Source organism: Mesoplodon densirostris, chromosome 6 (genome assembly GCF_025265405.1).
Source record: "Mesoplodon densirostris isolate mMesDen1 chromosome 6, mMesDen1 primary haplotype, whole genome shotgun sequence".
NCBI classification, from domain to species: Eukaryota; Metazoa; Chordata; class Mammalia; order Artiodactyla; family Ziphiidae; genus Mesoplodon; species Mesoplodon densirostris.
Window position 1 is genome coordinate 59,175,767 of NC_082666.1, and position 25,898 is coordinate 59,201,664.

Genomic DNA, 25,898 nt, shown 5'->3' on the forward strand with positions numbered 1-25,898 from the left:
TGTGGAGAAAAGGGAATTCTCTTACATGGTTGGTGAGAATGTAAATTGGTGCAGCCACTATGGGAAACAGTATGGAGGTTCCTCAAAAAAACTGAAAATAGAGTTACCATAAAATCCAGCAGTCCCACTCCTGAGCATATACCCAGACAAAACCCTAATTCAAAAAGATACATGTATCCCACTGTTCATAGCAGCACTATTTACAATCGCCAGGACATGGAAACAACGTAAATGTCCATCGACAGATGAATGGATAAAGAACACGTGGTACATATATACAACGGAATATTACTCAGCCATAAAAAAGAATGCAATAATGCCATTTGCATGGATGGACCTAGAGATTATCATACTAAGCAAAGTAAGTCAGAAAAAGACAAATACCGGGCCTCCCTGGTGGCGCAAGTGGTTGAGAGTCCGCCTGCCGATGCAGGGGATACGGGTTCGTGCCCCGGTCTGGGAGGATCCCATATGCCGCGGAGCGGCTGGGCCCGTGAGCCATGGCCGCTGAGCCTGCGCGTCCGGAGCCTGCGCGTCCGGAGCCTGTGCTCCGCAACGGGGGAGGCCACAACAGTGAGAGGCCCGCATACCGCAAAAAAAAAAAAAAAAAAAAAAAAAAAAAAAAAAAAAAAAAAAAGACAAATACCATATGATATCACTTATATGTGGAATATAAAATAGGACACAAATGAACCTATCTATGAAACAGAAACAGACTCACAGACATAGAGAACAGACTTGTGGTTGCCAAGGGGGAGGTTGAGTGGGGGAGGGAAGGATTGGGAGTTTGGGATTAGCTGATGCAAACTGGTATATATAGGATGGATAAACAACAAGGTCCTACTATATAGCACAGGGAACTGTATTCAATATCCTGTGATAAACCACAATGGAAAAGAATATGAAAAAGAATATATATATATATATATATATATATATATATATATATATATATATATATATATATATATATATATATATGTATGCATACCTGAATCACTTTGCTGTACAGCAGAAGTTAACACAACATTGTACGTCAGCTATACTTCAATTAAAAAAAAAAAAGGTCCTGTATCATCTAACTGAGTTGCCTCTCTGACCTCATCTCTCTCTGTCTCTCTCCCCTTGCTGTTCTTCAAACATTCCAAGCACTTTCTCTCTTAGGACAGCACTGGTTGCTGCCTCTGACTGGAACATTCTTCCTTAGACACCTCTAGAGCAGTTGTCTTGCCATCTTTAAGTCTTTACTGGAAACCTTCACCTTCTCAATAATGTCTACCCTGACCAGACTATTTAAACCTGTCTCCCTCTCCAGACCCAGGTTCTCTTACCCTGTCCCATTTTTTCTATTTATTCTATGGCACTTATTTTATAATACAATATAATTTATTTATAATAAGTTTATTGCTTATTTTCTATCTCCTACTAGAACATAACACCACAAGATCACAGTGTCTAATGATATAATAAGCAACTAATAAAAGTTTATTGAATGAATGAATGAATGAATTCAGTATATAGGTAAGGCCACAGGTGACAGGCATAGATTGTGGGTTTCAAAGAATTTTCCTCCCTTATATTCTCTGTCGCTAGTTTCAAAGACCAAGAAGAGCTCTCTGTCAAAAAGAAAAAGATCTCTACAGATGTATCATTTTGTAGCACTGTAATCTGAGAGTTTACTTCCACTTGTCACTCTGCCTGCTGTGTCTCTAGTCCTCATCCACTACTCCAGAATGGCTTTGAGCTGAGAATGCTTATTATTTTTGCATGTCTTCCTCTGACCTCTTTTCCACTAGGCATGGTGCTCAGGGTTTCACGCCCTCTCTCTAACACCAACTCTGGACCCGGAAGCTCACTTTGTACTTGATCTCCTGAGTGTCTGATTCTTGGCTCTTCCTGAGGGATGTGAGCTTGCACAGACCCTGGCCTGACTCTTGCCATTACTCTGTGTGAGCTCTAGCCCTTTGGCTGGTTGTCTGGCTGGACCAGAGCCACTGTCCTACTCTACCTACAACCCACCCGCCCCCACCCCCATCAGAGTGTCAGGGCATCAACCTCCTCTGTGGTTACAAGGCAGACCTGTTTTCATTGGAATGAGATTTTGCCCAGGTGTTCTTTTATTTTATTTTATTTTATTTATTTATTTTTTTGCGGTATGTGGGCCTCTCACTGTTGTGGCCTCTCCCATTGCGGAGCACAGGCTCCGGACGCGCAGGCTCAGCGGTCATGGCTCACGGGCCCAGTCGCTCCATGGCATGTGGGATCTTCTCGGACCAGGGCACAAACCCGTGTCCCCCGCATCGGCAGGTGGACTCTCAACCACTGCGCCACCAGGGAAGCCCTGGCCAGGTGTTCTTTTAAAGGGAGACAGTTCTACCTTCTTCATTGTCTGTGGTAGAGATATTTTCCTGTGCTCCTAAGAGCTTACTTATCCTCTAGAGCAGTTCTGTGGTACTTATCTCTTTATATTATAAAGTAAATGGAAGAAAGGGGGATGTCAATGTTGGGGGTATGAGACAGCTGATAGGAAGGGCAGTGAATTGATTAGATTGCAAACATTTTTAAGAGTTTTTGCTGTATTGCCTTTCTTGTGATGAAGAATCTAATCCATCTAATGACTGGATAAACAAACACCCTAAAAGGGAAAGAGAACGACTAACTCTTATTTCTAACATTTATTCAATCTTCCAGGTGCTACCGGACTGATTTTACATTTCTCCTTTCTTATTTATTTTGAGGTCTGGGCCGAATTCTTCTGTAAATTTATGGCTAAAAGCATTTGGATTTTTTTTGGCATGTTGGTTTTATTTTTTAATTGAAGTATAATTGATTTACAATGTTGTGTTAGTTTCAGGTGTACAGCAAAGTGATTCAGTTATATATATATATATATATATATATATATATATATATATATATATTCTTTTTCAGATTCTTTTCCCTTATAGGTTATTACAAAATATTAAGTATATTTCCTTGTGCTATACAGTGGCATATTGTTTTTAGTTAAATGTGTCTGTCTAGTAGTCTTCAGCAGAAATCCCAAGAATTAACCTAGTATAGACCTTTGTGCATACAGACACTGGAATTCATTCTCAGCATATGGTCAGAGGACTTTTCTTTAGCAGGCTGTCTTCTCCCTCCCCAGCTTCCAAAATTAGGGTGTCTGGAGAATGCAAAACAAAATTATACAAAGGCCTGACCTCTGACCTTGCTTCTGTCTAGAAGACTGTGAAGTACCCAAGAGGGAAAGTGTTGAATTTGGCCTCACTTCACATGGCATTAACTGTAATTCTTTGTGAACTGTGGTGACATCATGGTATACTTTGACATCACTGCTCAGCCTCCCTTCTGCTGCTGGGCACACAGTGCAGAGTTTTTGTTCCAACACAAGAACGCTTTGTTGAGAAGAAAGGATAGCAGCTGGTCTTCTGCCCTGGTACAAATGTGGATCTTACTGGAATGTTCCTGTTCAGGAAGTCACCACAAAGTAGCCATTCTGCTCTGATGACTAGAACTCACACACATAGCTCTGGAAATTTTAATGAAAATTTACCTCTACGGAGTTCAAAATTCCACCTAGGGCCATAACTCAGCAAAATTCTGCCTACAAAAAAGCTCTCATTTATATGTCTGGATATGTTACCTGAAGTCAATATTCCAAAAGCAGTAGTATGCTGGCTATATGTGTGTGTCAAGGCTGGATGTATAGAAAAAGGAACAGTAGGGAGGGAGGTATCTGTCTCCCCAAATAGTTCTCCTCCATTATAATTTCTCAAGTGTCTCAGATCCCCAGTCAGGAGGGCTTGTGCCATTTCTTGGTTCTCAAGTCAATTTCTGGTTACTTCCCCAAACATATTACTTTATACTAATTTGAAGCTTTTGGACAGTGCTATTAGTCTTCTTCAAAGTCAGTCAAAGATATTCTCAAATGATATATTTATTTCCTTTTCTTTTCCTGGGCTCTCTACTGCCATTTCTGTCTCAGGTAAAGCCTCAGAAAATTGAGCAAAACAGAGTTTATGCAAAAATATCACCTGTAAAATAACTCCACACTTCTGTCCCATGTGGCTCTAATGCCTACATAAGGCAGAAAAGTTTCAGATCAGCTTGAGAAACTAAAGGTTATTAATCTAAGATTATTCTCAGAGGAGTAAGTCCTAGCCCAAAACATTTGGGTGGGATAGTAAACTTCTTTTATTGAAAAAATGTGTATTTTTTAATTCTGTCAGAACAAATAGAGCCGTTGCAATACTCAGTTCTACCATGAGCCTTCCAGTTGGACAAAGTATTTTTTTCCCTCTGGAACATTACACTTAAGGCCAACCAGACCATACCGTCGCATCTTAGCCTTTTATCCACGCTTTCACTTCCCTGGCCATTTCTTACCCTGGAACATCATTACTTAAACCAAGAATCTACATGTTGTACAGCCTTAAACCATGAAAAAAGCAGCATGACCTTGGTGGGGGGGAAAAAATGAACTCAACCTGGATGTGACGATTTATTACCAACTGCCTGTAAACATCACATGTTTTTGGTGTGTGATTCAGTTCTCTCCTGAGGACAATCAGATCTACTTTATATTGTTGTAACAATTTGAAGTGATACCTTATATAAAAAGAGGCCAAGCACATAACCACTCTGACCATATATCCTGGGATTTCTGAAAAAATTCTATTTCCAAATCTGTTTTATAGTCCTCACGATTATCAGACCATGTGTCCTAGTCACTTTGGTGGGATACATGGTCAATTATGCAAATAGGAGGTATTTGCTGCTATGTGTGAAAATGTGTCTAAAGCTGTAAAGGGCGACTTTGTGTCTTGAGCACCCGTAGTCTTGTCTCACAGCTCTAGGCACAGGGTCAAGTTTGCAAAAGCTCAGGTCCACTGCAGTGCCTCTGGATTTGACAACAGCACATTTGAAGTAAGGTCACAACCCTTATCCTGTACGGAAATAGACTCTCCTTTATCAGGCAGAACAGATGGAGCTTCACTGGAGAATGTTTTTTTTTTTTCCTTTTTAACTTTCCTCTATGCTGGTGAAGTAGTGAATGAAGTAGCAGCAAGCCAGGGAAATGATCTCTGGGAGTTTTAAGGATTCTATTAGCAGTGAAAAAAACCTCTCGGGAACTGCTGTGGGGTAGCAAATCATCTCCTCCGCACCCCACTCAAATGAGAGGGGAATGCTTAGAATTCTTAAAGTATCCTTCCTTAGATCTCTATTCTAGACCACTAATCTGGAGTTAATTCAGGGCCACTTTCAACTGTGTATAAGCGAGTAACAATCATTAAATGTAAATGTCAATACAAAATAGAGATTTCCCAAAGTCATTCTTCTAAAATCTGAAGTCTTAGGGAAAGATATATTCTCGGGGCTGGAGAAATAGCTCAGTCCCGTTTTCTCCATGGGAGCCTGCACGCACATGGATGTGTTGCTATGACAGCTGAATTTAATGAAAGAAAGTGAGTACTCAGCAAACCCATCTTGGCACAGGGAATATTCAAAATCTATTTGTTTTAAAGAGGAAGAAACCTGGAATCTGAAAGTGCAAGCCAAAAACAAATCAGTTAAATTTTTTTAAAAAAAGGAAAAGTAGTCTTTCTGAAACTGGGAATTTGAATTGCTTATTAATCAGAATTAGCAATAAACCAATCAAACAGCAGTCACAACGTCCTACAAGAAAAGTGGACTGACTGATTTTTAATGGGCCAAAAAATTTCCTGAGCCAGAAGGAAGGTTAGCTGCTAGATTGGGCTGGAAAAAGGCTGACAATGATCAATTCTGGCCATGCTTTCAAGCTCTAGACTTGTGGGTTTAGGATAAGCAGTAACATTTTGCTGAATCACTGCAATATTGACAATGGCAAAATGAACTGCTGCTTCTTTCATTTTACACAAAAACAAATTCACTTAAAGGCCCCAAGATAAAAAAAAAAAAAAAAAGACTGAATACATTTTTCCCATTCAGAAAGATTAAGAAAATTCCACTAGCCACCCACTCACATACATAAAAATGAATTCGGCTTCTTTCCTAATTGCAGACCTAGTTTAGAAAACTAGCTGAAACCTACAAATTTCAAATCTGACAGAATTCAACACTCAGCAGATGTCTAATTCAAAACTAAAATTAAATTCACATTGAAATCTAGAAATATTTTAAAATTCAGGTTTGTATAATAGTTATAATCAGTTTTTTTTTCGGTAGTTTTAAAAAACTACCTAAAAAAGTTAACACAGAAAGTTTATATATATGCTATCTTCTAATTGTCCTAAAGGTACCCAAAGGACCTGCCTCAGTGCCCTCACCTTACTGCTTCCTGGTGGACCATGGGCAAAGAAGAGAAGAAAATTTGTGGTTCATGCAACAATCATAATTTGGCTATACTAAACCAAGTAATAGTTCCTCTCCATGTACTGTGTATAAGGCATGTTATTTGAGATAATTGGTTTATATTTTTAAAATATGCAATATGTCTTTATCAGTACATCTATGTGAATCCAAACAGTAAAGTCCCCAAATTCTGCAAGTCTGGGTCTTTCAAACACCACATTTGTTAGAAAAACATGATTTAACCGCTGATTTTAAGGTTTTCAAGTGTTATTTCAAATGGATTTTTTGCATGGTTTTGACCTAGTCTTCATGTCATTTTTCTACATTAAAATTCCACTATTTAAAGTCGAACTATTTTCTGTAGGTGCAGGTGTGTTACAAGGAATCACTTACTGGGATATATATCAAGGAGTAGATGAAAACATTTGTTAGTATCAGCACGAGGATTTTTTTTTTTTTGCTGTACATGGACCTCTCACCGTTGTGGTCTCTCCCGTTGTGGAGCACAGGCTCCGGGCACACAGGCTCAGCGGCCATGGCTCACGGGCCCAGCCACTCCGCGGCATGTGGGATCTTCCCGGACCGGGGCACGAACCTGTGTCCCCTGCATCGGTAGGTGGACTCTCAACTGCTGTGCCACCAGGGAAGCCCCAGCATGAGGATTTTTATGAATACAGTGCTCCCCAGAACACCTGGGCATTGAGTTCTCAGATGATTTCCAACCTTGAGTTTTGAATTCTTTCTAATGAATGTGTCAAGAGCAAGGACACATGGGTTTTTCTGAGATGACAGCGATTGTGTCAGTGAGGTATGGTCTTCCTGGCTGAAGCCCACAAGGCCTCCTTTTCTGTGGCTAGTGAGTGGCAGTTGCATCTCAGTTGGCAGGAAGGTAGAAAATAAATACCATCAGCCACCATTATTCTGAAGAGTGAGAGATGAGGTAATTGCAGACTGTGGTAATGGATAATTGCTACTTATCAAATCTGATGTCAAGAAGACACAACAATAAATAAATCATGATGGGGAAAGGGATCTTGATTCTTATGAAGCACCAACTATGGGCCAGGTACTATCAGGTGTTTTGCAGGGTTTATGAAGCCTGTAAACAAACTCTGTGACTGCACAGATGGCAAAACCAAAGCAACTTCCTATGCCACCTACCTGGAAAATGGCAGAATTTGGATTTCAATCTCTTTCTTTTTATTTTATAAAAAATTAAAACAAAATTTTTTTATTGAAGTATAGTTGATTTACAATATTGTGTTAGTTTCAACCTCTTTCTAACACATTGTTCCTACTACTCTAGGTTGCTTAATATACCAGAGGACTTTTAAGTCAACAGTGTGTATATTCAAAACAGTAGAGTAGCACTACATGTATGCAGCAGCTACTCATGAGAATATTCTGTTCTAAGGGAATGTTTGTACCACTCTACATCAATAATACACCCACCATATATCTCGTATATCAATAATGCTCACTAAGTTTGTTTCTTAGCACTCAGCAAAGGGCACTCGAGGGAGAAAGAAGCTCTTGAAAAGCAGTTTCTTGGGAGACAAAAACTTCCAAAAAGATTCCGAGGTTTTCTCCAATAGTATGAAAATCAGCCTTCTGCAAATTTATTTTTAAGGCTTGCCTGTAGCTTGGCTTCAGCACTAAGTAAGTTATTACCTTAAACAGTGGGAAAAACATCTCCAGTAGCAGCTGGCAAGACTAAGGAGAAGGAAGAAGGGAGGGGTGAGGAGCGACATTGTGGAAACGCACTGAACTCAGCCCAAAAGCGGCTTGCATCTGGGCGGCTTAACTCGGCAGAGACCTCACGATCCCTGCCAATGGCCAGTGAGGATGACCTCCATGTGAACTTTTGATTTGCACCCCAGTGTCAGGAAGCAGGAGGACACCCAGAATGACACACTGTTGATTCTATAGCAACTGATCTGAACCCTCGGCTCACACAAATAGTACCTGCCTCTGCTTCCCCAGCCAGCCTGGGTCAAGGGCCAAGGCATGAGGCAAGAATACGTTCCAATATGGAAGCATCTTACACTCACCTCTGACCTTCTCTGTCAAAGGTCAAATAAAAACATTCGGAAAACATGGGAACAGAGTATTTTCATATTAGTTTTTATTTGGGAACCTCACATAGTTCCTTGAAGCAGGGAAATCAGCAGTTTTAGCTCCAACAATGTTCAAGATTACAATAAGAGGTGATGCAAGCACAAAATATGGATGATGGGAAGAGTTACATGAGGAACTCACATCCCACATATATCCCTGAAGGCGCAATTCTGTCTCCCGGCCTGAACTCAAAGTGGTCTCCCCCATTTCTGTTCAAATTTTCTAAAGTGAGGGCAGAATTCACTGCTGAATACGATCACGCATTGCTTTAAAATGTATACACTGTCAGGGGACTTCCCTGGTGGTCCAGTGGTTAGGACTCCATGCTTCCACTGCAGGGGTCACAGGTTCGATCCCTGGCCGGGTAAGTAGGATCCCGCATGCAGTGCAGCAGGGCCAAAAAAGAAAAAAAAAATGTATACACTGTGAAGCTTATATTCCTGGACCATGTGCTTATCTGATTGTTCCACAAGTGATAATTTCTTTTGCAATGGGATTAGAACTTTGTTTTAGACACAATTAATTTCTCAATGACAAGGCTAACCTTTGGGTCTAATTAGATGTTAAGAAGAAAAGGCTCCATTTTGTAAGCAGTCATTTAAATTGCAGATGTGGATTCAGTCTGCCAAACAGGTACTCACTATCATAAATCAACACCCCCATCCATAGCAGACTGCTACACTGCAACACCTCATTGGTATGCAAAGAGGCACAGCTATATTTTTATTTCCTTCTTTCAAGACAGCATCTCACTATTTTCATGGCTCTTCTTTGAGCTTGGGAGCAGCAGAAGGAAAAAACGTAGGGAAGAATAAGGGCTAGAGGAATTCCATGCCCAAGCATTTGTAAATTGCCTAGAGAAGCTGAACACGGTTCAGCATCCTGATCTCCATCACAATGAGCAAGTCCTGTACTCAACACTTTTTATAGGAACAGTATTGTAGGAGCTGTTAAAGGATAAAAGGTTGAAAAAGTCACAGCTCTGCTTTAGAGGGCTTTATAAGCTAGAAGTATAGATGTAAGAGTAGGAGGCAGAGCTGGTGAGAATGAAAAATGGTGCAGTGTGGTGGAAAGCAGTATGGAGATTATTCAAAAAACTAAACATATAATTACCATATGATCCAGCAATTCCAGTTCTGGGTATATATGTAAAAGAAGTGAAAGCAAGGACTTGAACCAATATTTTCAGGCCCATGTTCACAGCAGCATTATTCACAACAGGCAAAAGGTGGAAACAACCCAAGTGTCCATCAACAGATGAACAGATAAACAAAATGTGGTATATGCTGTTAAATTAATTAAACAAAGAGGCCATTAGGCTGAGGTGGCTGTACTTCTGTGGCAGACTATGTAGGCAAACAAAACTCTAAGAAAGTAAATGCCTCAACCTTACAAAATCAAAATGCTAAGGACAACCAATCATAGCCAACTAGGCTTTAAACTGTAGCCAATCAAATAATTTCCTTTCTTTGCTCCTGCACTTTTCCCATAGTCTTTCCCTTGGCTCCTATTGGTGGAGTGCTCCAAACCACGTATGGTTTGAAGCTACTTGATTCTTAATCAATAAATGCTCAAATAAACTCTTAACATTTTTTTTTCAAGAAGAAATAGATAATTTGAACAGACTGATCACTAGAAGTGAAACAGAATCTGTAATTAAAAAAACTCCCTGCCAACAAAAGTCCAGGACTGGATGGCTTCACTTGGGAATTCCACCAAACATACAAAGAAAAACTTATCCAATCCTTCTCAAACTCTTCCACAAGACTGAAGAGGAAGGAACACTCCCAAAGTCATTCTATGAAGCCACCATCACCCTGATACCAAAACCAGACAAAGACATTACCAAAAAAGAAAACTACAGGCCAAGATCTTTGATGAATATAGATGCAAAAATCCTCAACAAAATATTAACAAACTGAATCCAACAACACATAAAAAGGATCATACATCATGGTCAAGTTGGATTCATCCCAGGGTCACAAGGATGGTTCAACATATGCAAATCAATCAATGTGATACACCACATCAACAACAACAAAAAAGATAAAAAACACAGGATCATCTCAATAGATGCAGAAAAAGCATTTGATAAAATGCAACATCCATTCATGATAAAAACTCTCACCAAAGTGGGTATACAGGGAACATATCTCAACATAATAGAAACTATCTATGACAAACCCATAGCCAACATAATACTCAACAGTGAATATCTGAAAGCCTTCCTGCTAAAATCTGGAACAAGACAAGTATACTCACTCTCACCACTTCTATTCAATATAGTACTGGAAATCCTAGCTACAGCAATCAGACAAGAAACAGAAACAAAAGGTATCCAAATTAGAAGGGAAGAGGTAAAATTGTCATTGTATGCAGATGACATGATACTATATATAGAAAACCCTAAATATTCCACACAAACACTACTAGAACTGATAAATGAATTCAACAAGGTAGCAGGATACAAGAGTAACATACAGAAATCTGTTGTAGTTCTTGACACTAATAATGAAATATCAGAAAGGGAAAGTAAAAAAACAATCCCCTTTAAAATTGCATCAAAAAGAATAAAATACTTAGGAATTAACCTGACCAAGGAAGTGAAAGACTTATATGCTGAGAACCATAAAACACTGGTATAGGAAATTACAGATGATTTAAAGAAAAGATATGCCAATTCTTAGATTGGAAGGTTTAATATTGTTAAAATGTCCATACTATCCAAAGCAGTCTACAGATATAATGTGATGCCTATCAAATTACCCATGGCATTTTTCACAGAACTAGAACAAATAATCCTAAAATTTATGCAAAACCATAAAACACCCAGAATTGCCAAAGCAATCCTGAGGAAAAAGAATAAAGCTGGAGGCGTAACTCTCCTAGACTTCAGACAATACTACAAAGCTACAGTAATCAAAACAGCAGGGTGACATTGGCACAGAAACAGACATACGGATCGATGGAACAGAATAGAGAGTCCAGAAATCAACCCACACACCTATAGTCAATTAATCCTCAACAAAGGAGGCAAGAATATACAATGGAGAAAAGACAATCTCTTTGGCAAGTGGTATTGGGAAAGCTGGACAGCTACATGTAAATCAATAAAGTTAGAACACTCTCTCATACCATACACAAAAATAAACTCAAAATGGATTAAAGACTTAAATATAAGACAGGACACCATAAAACTCCTAGAAGAGAACATTCTCTGACATAAATTGTACTGGTGTTTTCTTAGGTCAGCCTCCCAAAGCAATAAAAATAAAAGCAAAAATAAACAGATGGGACCTAACCAAACTTACAAGCTTTTGCACAGCAAAGGAAACCATAAACAAAATGGAAAGGCAACCTACAGACTGGGAGAAAATATCTGCAAATGATGTGACCGTCAAGGGCTTAATTTCCAAAATATACAAACAGCTCATATAACTTAATAACAAGAAAACAACAACCCAATCAAAAAATGGGCAGAAGATCTAACTGGACATATCTCGAAAGAAGAAATGTAGATGGCCAACAGGCATGTGAAAAGATGCTCAACATCACTAATTACTAGAGAAATGCAAATCAAAACAACAAGGTATAACCTCACACAGGTCAAAATGACCATCATAAAAAAAAAAAAACATCTACAGGAGAAGACCTTCAAGATGGCAGAGAAGTAAGACATGGAGAACACCTCCCTCCCCACAAATACATCTACATGTGGAAAAACTCCTACAGAACACCTACTGAACGTGGGCAGAAGACCTCAGACTTCCCAAAAGGCAAGAAACGCCCCACACCTGGCCGTGTGGCTGACAGGGTCAGGCCTGTGCCTCTGAGGTGGGATAGCTGAGTTCAAGACACTGGTCTAGCAGAGACCTCCTGGATCCACATAATATCAAATGGAAAAAGCTCTCTCAGAGATCTCCATCTCAACACTAAGATCCAGATCCACTCAACGGCCAGCAAGCTACAGTGCTGGACACACTATATCAAACAACTAGCAAGACAGGAACACAGCTCCACCCATTAGCATAGAGGCTGCCTAAAATCATAACAAGGTCACAGACACCCCAAAACAAACCACCGGATGCGGTCCTGCCCACCAGAAAGACAAGTACCAGCCTCATCCACCAGAACACAGGCACCAGTCCCCTCCATCAGGAAGCCTACACAACTCACTGAACCAACCATAGCCACTGGGGGCAGACACCAATAACAATGGGAACTACGAACATGCAGCCTGCAAAAAGGAGACCCCAAACACAGTAAGTTAAGCAAAATGAGAAGGCAGAGAAACATGCAGCACATGAAGGAGCAAGGTAAAAACCCACCAGACCTAACAAATGAATAGGAAATAGGCAGCCTACTTGAAAAAGAATTCAGAGTAATGATAATAAAGATGATCCAAAATTTTGGAAATAGAATGGAGAAAATACAAGAAGCACTTAACAAGACCTAGAAGAACTAAAGAGCAAACAATGATGAACAACACAATTAATGATATCTAAAATTCGCTATAAGGAATCAATAGCAGAATAACTGAAGCAGATGAATGGATAAGTGAGCTGGAAGAGAAAATAGTGGAAATAACTACTGCAGAGCAGAATAAAGAAAAAAGAATGAAAAGAATTGAGGACAGTCTCAGAGACCTCTGGGACAACATTAAATGCACCAACATTCGAATTATATGAGTCTCAGAAGAGGAAGAAAAAAAAGAAAGGGAGTGAGAAAATATATGAAGAGATCATAGATGAAAACTTCCCTAACAGGGGAAAGGAAATAGTCAGTCAAGTCCAGGAAGTGCAGAGAGTCCCATACAGGATAAATCCAAGGGGAAACACGCCAAGACACATACTAATCAAACTATCAAAAATTAAATACAAAGAAGAAATATTAAAAGCATCAAGGGAAAAACAACAAATAACATACAAGGGAATCCCCATAAGGTTAACAGCTGATCTTTCAGCAGAAACTCAGCAAGCCAGAAGGGAGTGGCAGGACATATTTAAAGTGATGGAAGGGAAAAACCTACAACCAAGATTACTCTACCCAGCAAGGATCTGATTCACATTTGATGGAGAAATTAAAAGCTTTACAGACAAGCAAAAGCTGAGAGAGTTCAGCACCACCAAACCAGCTTTACAAGTGTTAAAGGAACTTCTCTATGCAGGAAACACAAGACAAGGAAAGACCTACAATAACAAACCTAAAACAATTAAGAAAATGGTAATAGGAACATACATATCGATAACTACCTTAAATGTAAATGGTAAATGCTCCAACCAAAAGACATAGACTGGCTGAATGGATACAAAAACAAGACCCATATATATGCTGTTGACAAGAGACCCACTTCAGACCTAGGGACACATCCAGACTGAAAGTGAGGGGATGGAAAAAGATATTCCATGCAAATGGAAAGCAAAAGAAAGCTAGAGCAGCAATTCTCATAGCAGACAAAATGACCTTAAAATAAAGACAATTACAAGCAACAAAGAAGGACACTACATAATGATCAAGGGATCAATCCAAGAAGATATAACAATTGTAAATATTTATGCACCCAACATAGGAGCTCCTCAATACATAAGGCAAAAGCTAACAGCCATAAAAGGGGAAATCAACAGTAACACAACCAGAGTAGGGGACTTTAACACCCCACGTTCACCAATGGACAGATCATCCAAACTGAAAATAAATAAGGAAGCACAAGTTTTAAATGATACATTAAACAACATGGACTTAATTGATATTTATAGGACATTCCATCCAAAAACAAGAAAATATACTTCTCAAGGGCTCACAGACCATTCTCCAGGATAGATCATATCTTGGGTTACAAATCAAGCCTTGGTAAATTTAAGAAAATTGAAATCGTATCAAGTATCTTTTCCGACAACAACACTATGAGACCAGATGTCAATTACAGGAAAAAATCTGTAAAAAATACAAACACATGGAGGCTAAACAATATGCTATTAAATAACCAAGAGATCACTGAAGAAATCAAAGGGGAAATCAAAACATACCTAGAAACAAATGACAATGAAAACACGATGACCCAAAACCTATGGGATACAGCAAAAGCAGTTCTAAGTGGGAAGCTTATAGCAATACAATCCTACCTCAAGAAACCAGAAACATCTCAAATAAACAACGTAACCTTACACCTAAAGCAATTAGAGAAAGAACAAAAAAACCCAAAGTTAGCAGAAGGAAAGAAATCATAAAGAGCAGATCAGAAATAAATGAGAAAGAAATGAAGGAAACAATAGCAAAGATCAATAAAACTAAAAGCTGGTTCTTTGAGAAGATACACAAAATCGATAAACTATTACAGACTCATCAAGAAAAAAGGGAGAAGACTCAAATCAAAAGAATTAGAAATGAAAAAGGAGAAGTAACAACTGACACTGCAGAAATACAAAGGATCATGAGAGATTACTACAAGCAACTCTATGCCAATAAAATGGACAACCTGGAAGACATGGACAAATTCTTAGAAAAGCACAACATTCCAAGACTGAACGAGGAAGAAACAGAAAATATAAAGAGACCAATCACAAGCACTGAAATTGAAACTGTGATTAAAAATCTTCCAACAAACAAAGCCCAGGACCAGATGGCTTCACAGGCGAATTCTATCAAACATTTAGAGAAGAGCTAACACCTATCCTTCTCAAACTCCTCCAAAACACAGCAGAGGTAGGAACACTCACAAACTCATTCTACAAGGCCACCATCACCCTGATACGAAAACCAGACAAAGATGTCACACAAAAAAGAAAACTACAGGTCAATATCACTGATGAACATAGATGCAAAAATGCTCCACAAAATACTAGCAAACAGAATCCAACAGCACAGTAAGAGGATCATACACCATGATCAAGTGGGCTTTATCCCAGGAATGCAAGGATTCTTCAATATATGCAAATCAATCAACGTGATACACCATATTAACAAAATGAAGAAGAAAAACCATATGATCATCTCAGTAGATGCTGAAAAAGCTTACAACAAAATTCAACACCCATTTATAATAAAAATCCTCCAAAAAGTAGGCATAGAGGGAACTTACATGAACATAATAAAGGCCATATATGACAAACCCACAGCCAACATTATTCTCAATGGAAAAACTGAAACCATTTGCACTAAGATCAGGAATAAGACAAGGGTGCTCACTCTCACCACTATTATTCAACATGGTTTTGGAAGTTTTAGCCACAGCAATCAGAGAAGAAAAAGAAATAAAAGGAATCCAAATCATAAAATAAGAAGTAAAGTTGTCACTGTTTGCAGATGTCATGATACTATACATAGAGAATCCTTAAGATGCTACCAGAAAACTGCTAGAGCTAATCAATGAATTTGGTAGAGTAGCAGGATACAAAATTAATGCACAAAAATATCTTGCATTCCTAGGCACTAATGATGAAAAATGTGAAAGAGAAATTAAGGAAACACTCCCATTTACCATCACAACAAAAAGAATAAAATACCTAGGAATAAACCTACCTAAGGAGACAAAAGACCTGTAGGCAGAAAATTATAAGACACTGATGAAAGAAATTAAAGGTGATACAAACAGATGGAGAGATATACCATGTTCTTGGATTGGAAGAATCAACATTGTGAAAATGACTATACTACTCAAAGCAATCTACAGATTCAATGTCATCTCTATCAAACTACCACTGGCATTTTTCACAGAAGTAGAGCAAAAAATTTCACAATTTGTATGGAAACACAAAAGACCCCGAATAGCCAAAGCAATCTTGAGAAAGAAAAGTGGAGCTGGAGGAATCAGGCTCCCTGACTTCAGAGTATACTACAAAGCTACAGTAATCAAGACAGTATGGTACTGGCACAAAAACAGAAATATAGATCAATGGAACAGGATAGAAAGCCCAGAGATAAACCCACGCACCTGTGGTCACCTTATTTTTGATAAAGGAGGCAAGAATATATAATGGAGAAAAGACAGTCTCTTCAATAAGTGGTGCTGGGAAAACTGGACAGCTACATGTAAAAGAATGAAATTAGAACACTCCCTAACTCCACAAACAAAAATATATTCAAAATGGATTAAAGACCTAAGTGTAAGGCCAGACACTATAAAACTCTTAGAGGAAAATATAGGCAGAGCACTCTGTGCCATACATCACAACGAGATCCTTTTTTACCCACCTCCTAGAGAAATGGAAATAAAAACAAAAATAAACAAATGGGACCTAATCAAACTTTAAAGCTTTTTCACAGCAAAGGAGACCAAAAATTGGACGAGAGACAACCCTCAGAATGGGAGAAAATATTTGCAAATGAAGCAACTGACAAAGGATTAATCTACAAAACATGCAAACAGCTCAAGCAGTTCAATATGAAAAAAACACACCACGCAATCCAAAAATGGGCAGAAGACCTAAACAGACATTTCTCCAAAGAAGACATACAGATGGCCAACAAACACATGAAAGGATGCTCAACATCTCTAATCATTAGAGAAATGCAAGTCAAAACTGCAATGCGGTATCACCTCACACCAGTCCAAATGGCCATCATCAAAAAATCTACAAACAATAAATGCTGGAGAGGGTGTGGAGAAAAGGGAATCCTCTTGCAGTGTCCGTGGGAATGTAAATTGATATAGCCACTATGGAGAACAGTATGGAGGTTCCTTAGAAAACTAAAAATAGAACTACCATGTGACCCAGCAATCCCTCTACTGGGCATATACCCTGAGAAAACCATAATTCAAAAAGAGTCATGTACCACAATGTTCATTGCAGCTCTATTTGCAACAGCCAGGACATGGAAGCAACCTAAATGTCCATCAACAGATGAATGGATAAAGAAAATGTGGCACATATATACAATGGAATATTACTCAACCATAAAAGGGAACGAAATTGAGTTATTTATAGTGAGGTGGATGGACCTAGAGACTGTCATACAGAGTGAAGTAAGTCAGAAAGAGTAAAACAAATATGGTATGCTAACACATATATATGGAATCTAAAAAAAAAAAAAAAAAAAAAGGTCCTGAAGAACATAGGGGCAGGACAGGAATAAAGATGCAGACATAGGGAATGGACTTGAGGACACGGGGATGGGGAATGGTAAGCTGGGACGAAGTGAGAGAGTGGCATGGAAATATATACACTACCAAATGTAAAATAGCTAGTGGGAAGCAGCCACATAGCACAGGGAGATCAGCTCAGTGCTTTGTGACCACCTAGAGGGGTGGGATAGGGAGAGTGCAAGGGAGATGCAAGAGGGAGGAGAAATGGGGATATATGTGTATGTATACCTGATTCACTTTGTTATAAAGCAGAAACTAACATACCATTGTAAAGAAATCATACTCCAATAAAGATGTTAAAAAAAAAGGAATGAAATTTTGACCCATTATACAACAGGGATGAACCTTAAAAACATTATGCTAAGTGAAATAAACAAGACACAAAACGACAATTGTTGTTTAATTCCAATTATATGAGGTACCCAAAACAGTCAAATTCAGAGAGACAGAAAGTAGAAAGGTAGTTATCAGGGGCTGAGAGGAGGAGTTATTGTTTAATGGGTATGGAGTTTCAGTGTCGAAAGATGGAAAGGTTCTAGAGCTGGATGATGGTGATGGTTACACAATAATGTATATGTACTTAATGTCAGTGAACTGTATAAAAATAGTTAAAATGATAAATTTTATGTTTATTTTACCACAACAAAAAAAGAATAGGAGGTAGGGAAGCAACAGACATAACTAATTAAAACAAGGAGCACACAGATGCAATGGGGTAAAGACACATATACATACAAATAAACATATGCTATGATGTTTTTTGTTGTTGTTGATGACTTTAACTTCAGCTCTTCCTATGGCCTCCTTCTATCTGTACATGGACAAAGTCCCATGTGTTTGCATCCCCTGTTCTACCACTGAGCAAGCTTTATACGGACCTAACCACACTACCTTGTGAAGTGCAGTATAGTATAGTGTGGTATAGTTTGGGATGGGATGGGGTAGTGTATCTGCTTTGGAGCCCAATGGATCTGAATTTGAACACAAGCTCTGTTACTTATTGACCTTGTCCATGTTACTGCATCTCTTATGCCTTGGTTTCTTCTTCCGTAAAATGGTACCAATCAAATCACACCTCCGAAAGCTGTTGTGTGAAGATTCACTGTAAGAAGGTATAGCTCTCAGAGTTCACTAATAGGAGCAGTTTTTATTACTATTAATTACAACAACAAATACAACCATGGAAGTTGAAGAAATGAAAAAGGAAGTGGATGCTAATATGTGTTTTATGTTTTTTGTTTTTTTTGTGTGGTACACGGGCCTCTCACTGTTGTGGCCTCTACCGTTGCGGAGCACAGGCTCTGGACACGCAGGCTCAGTGGCCATGGCTCATGGGCCAAGCCACTCCCCAGCATGTGGGATCTTCCCAGACCGGGGCACGAACCCATGTCCCCCGCATTGGCAGGCGGACTCTCAACCACTGCGCCACCAGGGAAGCCCTAATATGTGTTTTAAAAATTATTCTCTACTGTTCTTTAAAACTCAAATGTGGAACTGTCATTTTACATTAAAAATGATTATTCATTATTCAAATGATGTAATTTGCCCTCTCAAATGTTGCCTGCTGATCTAAGGAAGAAAAATAGGATTATTCAGAATAAGTATCAAAAACTCAGAGAGAATCCACCATCACAAACACGTTGGTTGTGCCCTTAGTCAGCTTTCTAGTCCTGCTGCTTCTCAGTGTCCAACCTACTTATCTCCATGTGCCACACACCTCTCCATGAGGAAGAAAAGTCTTGACAGACCACATCTAGTAACAGATCATCCACGGGAGCATACTCCTTTATCAGTATGGACAACTGAGAATTGTCTGTCTCTATGTGTTTGAATCGGAGAAATAAAAGTGTCTTCTGTACTAGATTTGGGGTACAGATGGGGCTGATTTCTCATTAGTCCAGGAAGGGTTGATGGAAGAGGTGAGCTGTGAGCTGTGAATTAAAGAATGGAAGCCATACTTTGGAACAATAAAGGCAGGCTGCCAAGTCCCCCACCCCGCTTCCCAAATCGGAAGCAGACTTCGAAGGCAGGTCTGGAGTTAGAAGCTAGGTGGGTCCTTATTCCAGGGCTGGTACTGTGCTAGACACATTCCTTTTGGCTGCAAACCAGAAACTTCTTTCTTACAGCCCCATGAAAATCTTGCTGGAATCCATTAAGACATTGTTTGAACCCTGGTGAACTTTTGGCTGAAGAAGAGAGAAGGCTCATGTTTGCAGCAGAAAGTTCATCTTGTCCTAGCAGAAAAAGAGTTTAGTGTGAACCAAGACAGGGGTCTCCACGGCTGGTCTATCAGTGTTAACTTCTTAGCATTTCCAGCCCATTAGGCTCAACCACCAATGGATGGAAGATGCACCTTACTGTCCAGGGAACAGAAGAATGATTCAAGGTGTAACTATTCTCCCATAGGCAGTAGCAAAATCATATCCATTTCTTAACCAGGAAGACATTCCTTATGCATGAGTCCACACTGCAGTGCCCTGTTACAATTACTAGTAATCCTAAAGGCGATAGAATGTTAACGTGACTTGCAAAACTACTGCCTTATTAATAAGTTATTTCCCATTACAGAAAAAGACCTGGGTTACTTCTCAAACTGAATCTCTAAACAACTAAAATGCTGGACTGTTAAAAATTCTAAGAGCCTTCTGTCTTTTACCATATTTCACAAAAGCTACACACACTCAAATCTTCTTTTCTTGTAGATGGAAGCCTGATTTAGATATAAACATATAAGAAAATTAAAAATTACAATAATCACAGTCATGTAGAGCATCCCTAAGACATTCCCAGTGGCCATGGCTGTGTTAGTTGCTCCATCCCCTGGTCATGGCTAATCAGTGCCATAGTAGAGACACCTAGACTAGGCCAGATTGTCTTCCCTGGGAATTTGAAAACTGACTGGAGACAGAAAGAGACAGGATATGGCTGCAGCTAAGTTACCTTTTGCCAGATATACACACGAGTGGCTGAGGACTCAAACCTGCCAGGGTTCCTGTGCTTCCCAAAGCCTGGCCCTCCAGCTTGCTCTATGCTTCTAGTCACCAATAAGTGTTTTTCCTAACAAACAGTTGATGTTCCTGTCACTGATCCCTATGCTTTCAATAATCCTCCCTTTTGAACGTAGGTTGAACACAGTACATTTCTATTGCTTGTAACCAAAAGAATCTTAACATCGAGCATATGTATTTTGCCAGGAGGGGCACTTATTTTCCCACCCTGGGGCTAATTGTAAGATGTATATATTTTCAGTGTTTTTAAAGGGAGAAGGTGAAACCAAAAGAATTATTTTAAGGTTTTGAGAAATCTAGAAGAAAAAAATCAAAGTGAAGGAGAATAATGACAAAGGAAAGCAATAGAAAATCTATAATATTCTGGATTTGAAGAGCAGTCGGCTTTAAAGATAGTATATGCCTGGAATGAAGGGAAAGGAAGGTAACATAAGTAAGATATTTCATTCCAAGAATAAGACATTTAAGTTTTTTCCTTTAAAAAGAACTACCTGCCCAGGTTACAATTTTGTATTTACACATCTTAAGATTTTTAAAAATTTGAGCAGTTGCTCCTTACCTGATATTCAAATGTGTGTTAAAAAGCCTTTCATGTGGCTTCAAACTGACTTAGAATACATTATCACAAGAGTTCCTTTGACCCAGGAGAATGGCTGTGTGCATTAATACCTAGAGCTGTCCCTTAGCTGGAGGATAGGATGTGAGAAGAAGAAACCTCACCAAGTTTTCCTTTTTCTTCTTCCTGAAAGAAACTAGAAAACCAGTGGCCGATAGAATACCCAATTCTTAGCATCCAGTTGTAGATTCTTATAAGCCTGAGAGTCAGCAAGGGTTATCTGGGAGGGAGGAGTGATTCTGAGAGGGAGTGTGATAAAATGAAAAGCACAGGCTTTAGAGTCCAACAGACTAAGTTCAAATCCCAGCTAAGCAACTCACAAGCTGTATGACCTTGGACCAGCAAATTAAACTTTTGGGCTATAGAAAGTGTTCCTGTGCAGTTTAAATGGTATGTCAAGTGCTTGGCATAGCGTCTGGCATGATTAGTGCTCAATATATGAGGTGGATTATTTTATTCTTCTTATCATAATTGTGATGATGATTTTGACTCTTTCTCTTTCCTTTGAGAAATATCTAGCCCACGTATACTTTGGGGAAGGGTCAGGAATGCAAACAGCTACAGAGTCCAGGCTAGGTGGGTAACAAAGGAGGCTTGAAAGTTTTGGCACCATCTGGAGGTCTCAGCAACTATTCAGCTCGTCAAACGGTTGCCATGCTGGAGCGCAGACCAAATGTAGCACATCCGATTTTTTTAAAGGCTATGCTGTGAATTGGGATTTTTATTGCAGGTAGTGTATTTAAATCCTGGCAACCAATTCAAATTTCCACAAAACCACACTATGTGTACCAAACAAAAGTTGTCAGTGGGATATATTTGGTTATTCGTTTCCAACATCTGCTTTAGAGCCATGAAAACCATCTGGGGAGAAAAGGAAGAAAACTATATGCCAAATTTTAAGGAGAAACTTGGAGAATACTTGGAAATAGCCTGGACCGACATAGCCTTGATGAAACCATTCTACATATACACTGCCTAAGACAGCGCATTTCAAACAACCGTAAAAATATTTCTCTGGGCTGAAAAAAAAACCACGTGGATGAAGAGACTCAGCTCCTCTGGCTTGGTGGGACCTTGCTCCTTCTAAGCCTTCATCCCCTCAGCACTTGCCATGTATGCCTGTCCCTGGGCCCACCTTGGGGATGGGAAAGTCAGGTGCCAGGAGAGCTGCACCCGCTTCACCACTGAGTGTGTCTTTGCCCTAACTACCCAAATTATATCCTTTACCCAAGCAAAGGGTATCCTTGCTATTCCTATTCAAAAGAAGAAAAAGAAAAAAAAAAACTTTTATCTCTAGCTCAGGTCACATAAAATCAAGAATGGAAATGGCTGCACAGACATTATACTGTGTTGCTCAATAAAAGACTGTTGCCTGGATGGATGAATCAAGAAATCAACCATCTTCCTGCCAATCAACAGTGATACTGAGGCTTCTGCTGTAGAAGCTGAGAGTCATCCAATGGGAGGAATTCCTCCTCCACCAGGGGAATCCCAGAGGACACAGGGAGGACAGCGGTCAAGAAGAGTTGAGAACTTGGGGAAACAAAATACTGGCTACGTCCTTTCATTTTAATGTGACTCTGGCCACTTTTTCCCAAGCTTCCCTACCCCCCTCCCCTTCCTCTGAGATATGTTTGTTTTTTTTTAAATCACCCATAATTCGGCTGGCAAAGAATCTAAACTGGTATGCAAGTGCAACTGTAAACTGAAGTGCTCATGGGACTAGCCAGCCACCAGCTCCTGGCCACTGAGTGGTTGCTACAGCTTGCAGGTGCTGTGGGGTTGCAGTTGGCATTTCTGCAGGAATGAACGTGGTGTGCATTAAGTTTTTTAGAATGTTTATTGTTGGCCAAGTTTTCCACTTGTATTTTCTTTTATAGCACAACTATTTTTAAGTGAATAGAATGTCCTGTGACAATTTGGCCATATAGGAGGGAAATTTAGCTGAGGGAGTGAAATGCACTTAGTAATAGTAAAAAAGACTAACAAAATGAATAAATAATCCAAATCAAAAGAAAATACTTTAAACTCTAAAGGTTCTTGAAAAACACACATATGAAAAGCGTTTTCACATAATACAAATTAAAGAGCACTGGATTTGGAGCTGGAAGACTTAGGTTTGAGTCTTCTTGGCTGTGTTACTTGCTAGTTGCGAGACCCTGGGTAAGTCACATGCTATGTGCTCCAATGTTCTGTGCCTTCAGAATTACAATGAGGAGACTCAGTTGGTGATCTCCAAGGTCCTTTTCAAAGCCATTGTTTCATGATTAGCTTTGCAAAGAGATTCAACATATCTCCTGAGGCCTCTGAATATGTCTTGGCCTCTGTGTGCTATTAACCACACAGATAATTTCTCGCCTTTCTCTCTAGACTTCGCAGATTCTTAAGTGTTCTCTTGGATCACAGGTAGTTAGCCCATAGCAATAACACTTTGTTCCTTCTTGATTTGAATTCCTCAGGGGCAGTCCAACTGAAGAGGCAATAGATAGGACGGGGGGTGGGGGGCGGTTATTACACTAATTTTAGGTGCTTGGGTGGATTTTCCTGATGCTGGCAAGCGGCCCTTCCTAGGAATGTTCCAAGAGAGTCTCTGGCAACCATGAGTGTGATAAAATTTGGGTAAAGTTATGTTCATGACTCAAAATCTGGAAGGTACCTGATGCTTTAAATTGTTTTTATTAAGGCTTTTGAAAATTAAAGTAGCTACAACATAAAAAAAAATTATCTCTTTACCTAACTTGATATTGCCTTCAAATATGCTGATCAGCCAAAGGATAATTACTTACTAATTGCCTTTCATATTTGGATTTAATTTTTAACATTAAAAATAATTATATGAAGTGTCTTAAGATACCCAATTTCAAAAAGGCTTCCTCAATTCTACTTTTAAAGAAATTAAAAACATTTCTTTTAAACTTAAGGCAAAGTTTCAAATCTTTCAAATTTCTGATATACTTAAACCTTGCATTTCAAGTTTTGGGGAATACCAGCATTTTATGGCCCACAAATTGATAACCATATTAATTACAGAGAGAGCTGGAGTAATTAAAATTGTGTCTAAAGATCATAGAATTTACCCATGGAATATCCTGCAGAAGCAAACAATCTCCAGAGCCATTTTCTAATATACAGTTGGGAAAGAAACTACATCACACTGGAATCCTGATTGATATTTATGGCCTTTGGAAACTTAGCATTTTGTGAGTTTAAATCCCAAGAAGGATCTAATGGCTTCAGCAGTGAGAGCTCATCCAGAGAATCTGGTTGATATACTAAGCAAACCAACAGTTATCTTAATGGAGAAAGTTCTGGGTATATCTGAGCCATCTCCTAAGCCATGGTAAATAAAGAGGAGATTGCAGGAGGCCTCAGATTCTAAATTACTTCTAGCCTAATATCATAAAACAAAAAAGGTGAAACACATAAATGGACTTTGTTTCACAGCCTGAAGGAAATGAGAACAAGGCCCGAGTAAATTAAAAGATAAAAAAGGCATGAATAATTTACATGATTTAGAGACGACGCGTTTGTCAAAAGACAAAAATAGTCAACAGAGAGATTTATTGATTCGTTGATCATTCCATGCAAGAGTCTTAAGTTGAGTAACTCAATATAAAGAAACTAAAGATGAGTAAGTAGAATACAGTCTCTGCCAGTAAGGAGGTCTCAATCTAATGGGCTAGTTGATTAGGAAAATAAATATAAGACAAAGGAAACAAGATGAAAAACGGGTGCAAGAGATAGGAAGGAATATCAGTTCCTCTGTGGAGTCTCGCTGAAGGACTGTGAATGTGAGGGAAGAGGGTGACCTGAGACACAAAACCTTCCTACCTGCCCAGAACTGAATTACAGTGCTCCTCCTAAACGCTCCTCCTACCTGATCCCATTGCATCCTGGACATCCAGCTGCATCCCTAGTATTTAGCATAATGTCTAGCATTAGTAAATGCTCGATAAATATTTACTGAATGAATCAACAGTACTTAATCTCTCTAAGCATCATTTCCCTCCACTATAAAAATGGTTAAAACATAACCACGTGTCGGTTCACATGAGAATTAAAGGGGATAACATGTTAAATGCTAACACAGCACAGTGTATGGCAGAGTGCCAGTGCTCAATAAAAATTAGCTCATTATTATTACTAATATTAGGTATCGTTACCTCTATTTTTGATAAGAAATGAGGCTTAATTAACCTACTAAATTAACCCATGATCACACAGAAAGGAAATTTAGAAGTCAGACTTCAAACATGGATCTGCCCCAGTCCCAAACTGAAACTCTTCCTCCCATCTCATGCTGCTGCTGATTATTGTTATTTGGGTTTAAGCCACATCACCCACAGACTGGGAGCTTCTTGAAGACAGGGATGATGACATGTACTTTCATATCCCCAGATAGCCTAACTCCAGACCACATGGCGGTACTATTTCAAAAACTGAACTTATCTGGATCTCAAACGTAAAATGGAATGATTCAATTGCAAGATGTCAAATTCCCTTTTCAGTTTCAAAACTGTCTTCTCTGAATTCACTCAATGAATGAAGTACCAGAGTTAATCTATGGTGTACCTAAATGCATAAGGCTTTATTGAGAATTTACTAAAGATCTTCTCAAATCCAAACTTATTCAGCGCACCCCCTGAAGTTGAAAGATGTTCAGCTTTCGGCCTGATATCACTATCCATTCATTTTAACATATTAACGATGTGTTGGTTTCCAAATCACTTTTAATGTG

General features: G+C 39.1%; 1 protein-coding gene across 3 annotated transcripts in view; it reads right to left on the reverse strand.

Annotated features, from left to right (window-relative positions):
- The window catches only part of ADAMTSL1 (ADAMTS like 1), a 475,434-nt gene that overhangs the window by 333,584 nt on the left and 115,952 nt on the right, over positions 1 to 25,898 (reverse strand). The window lies entirely within an intron of this gene.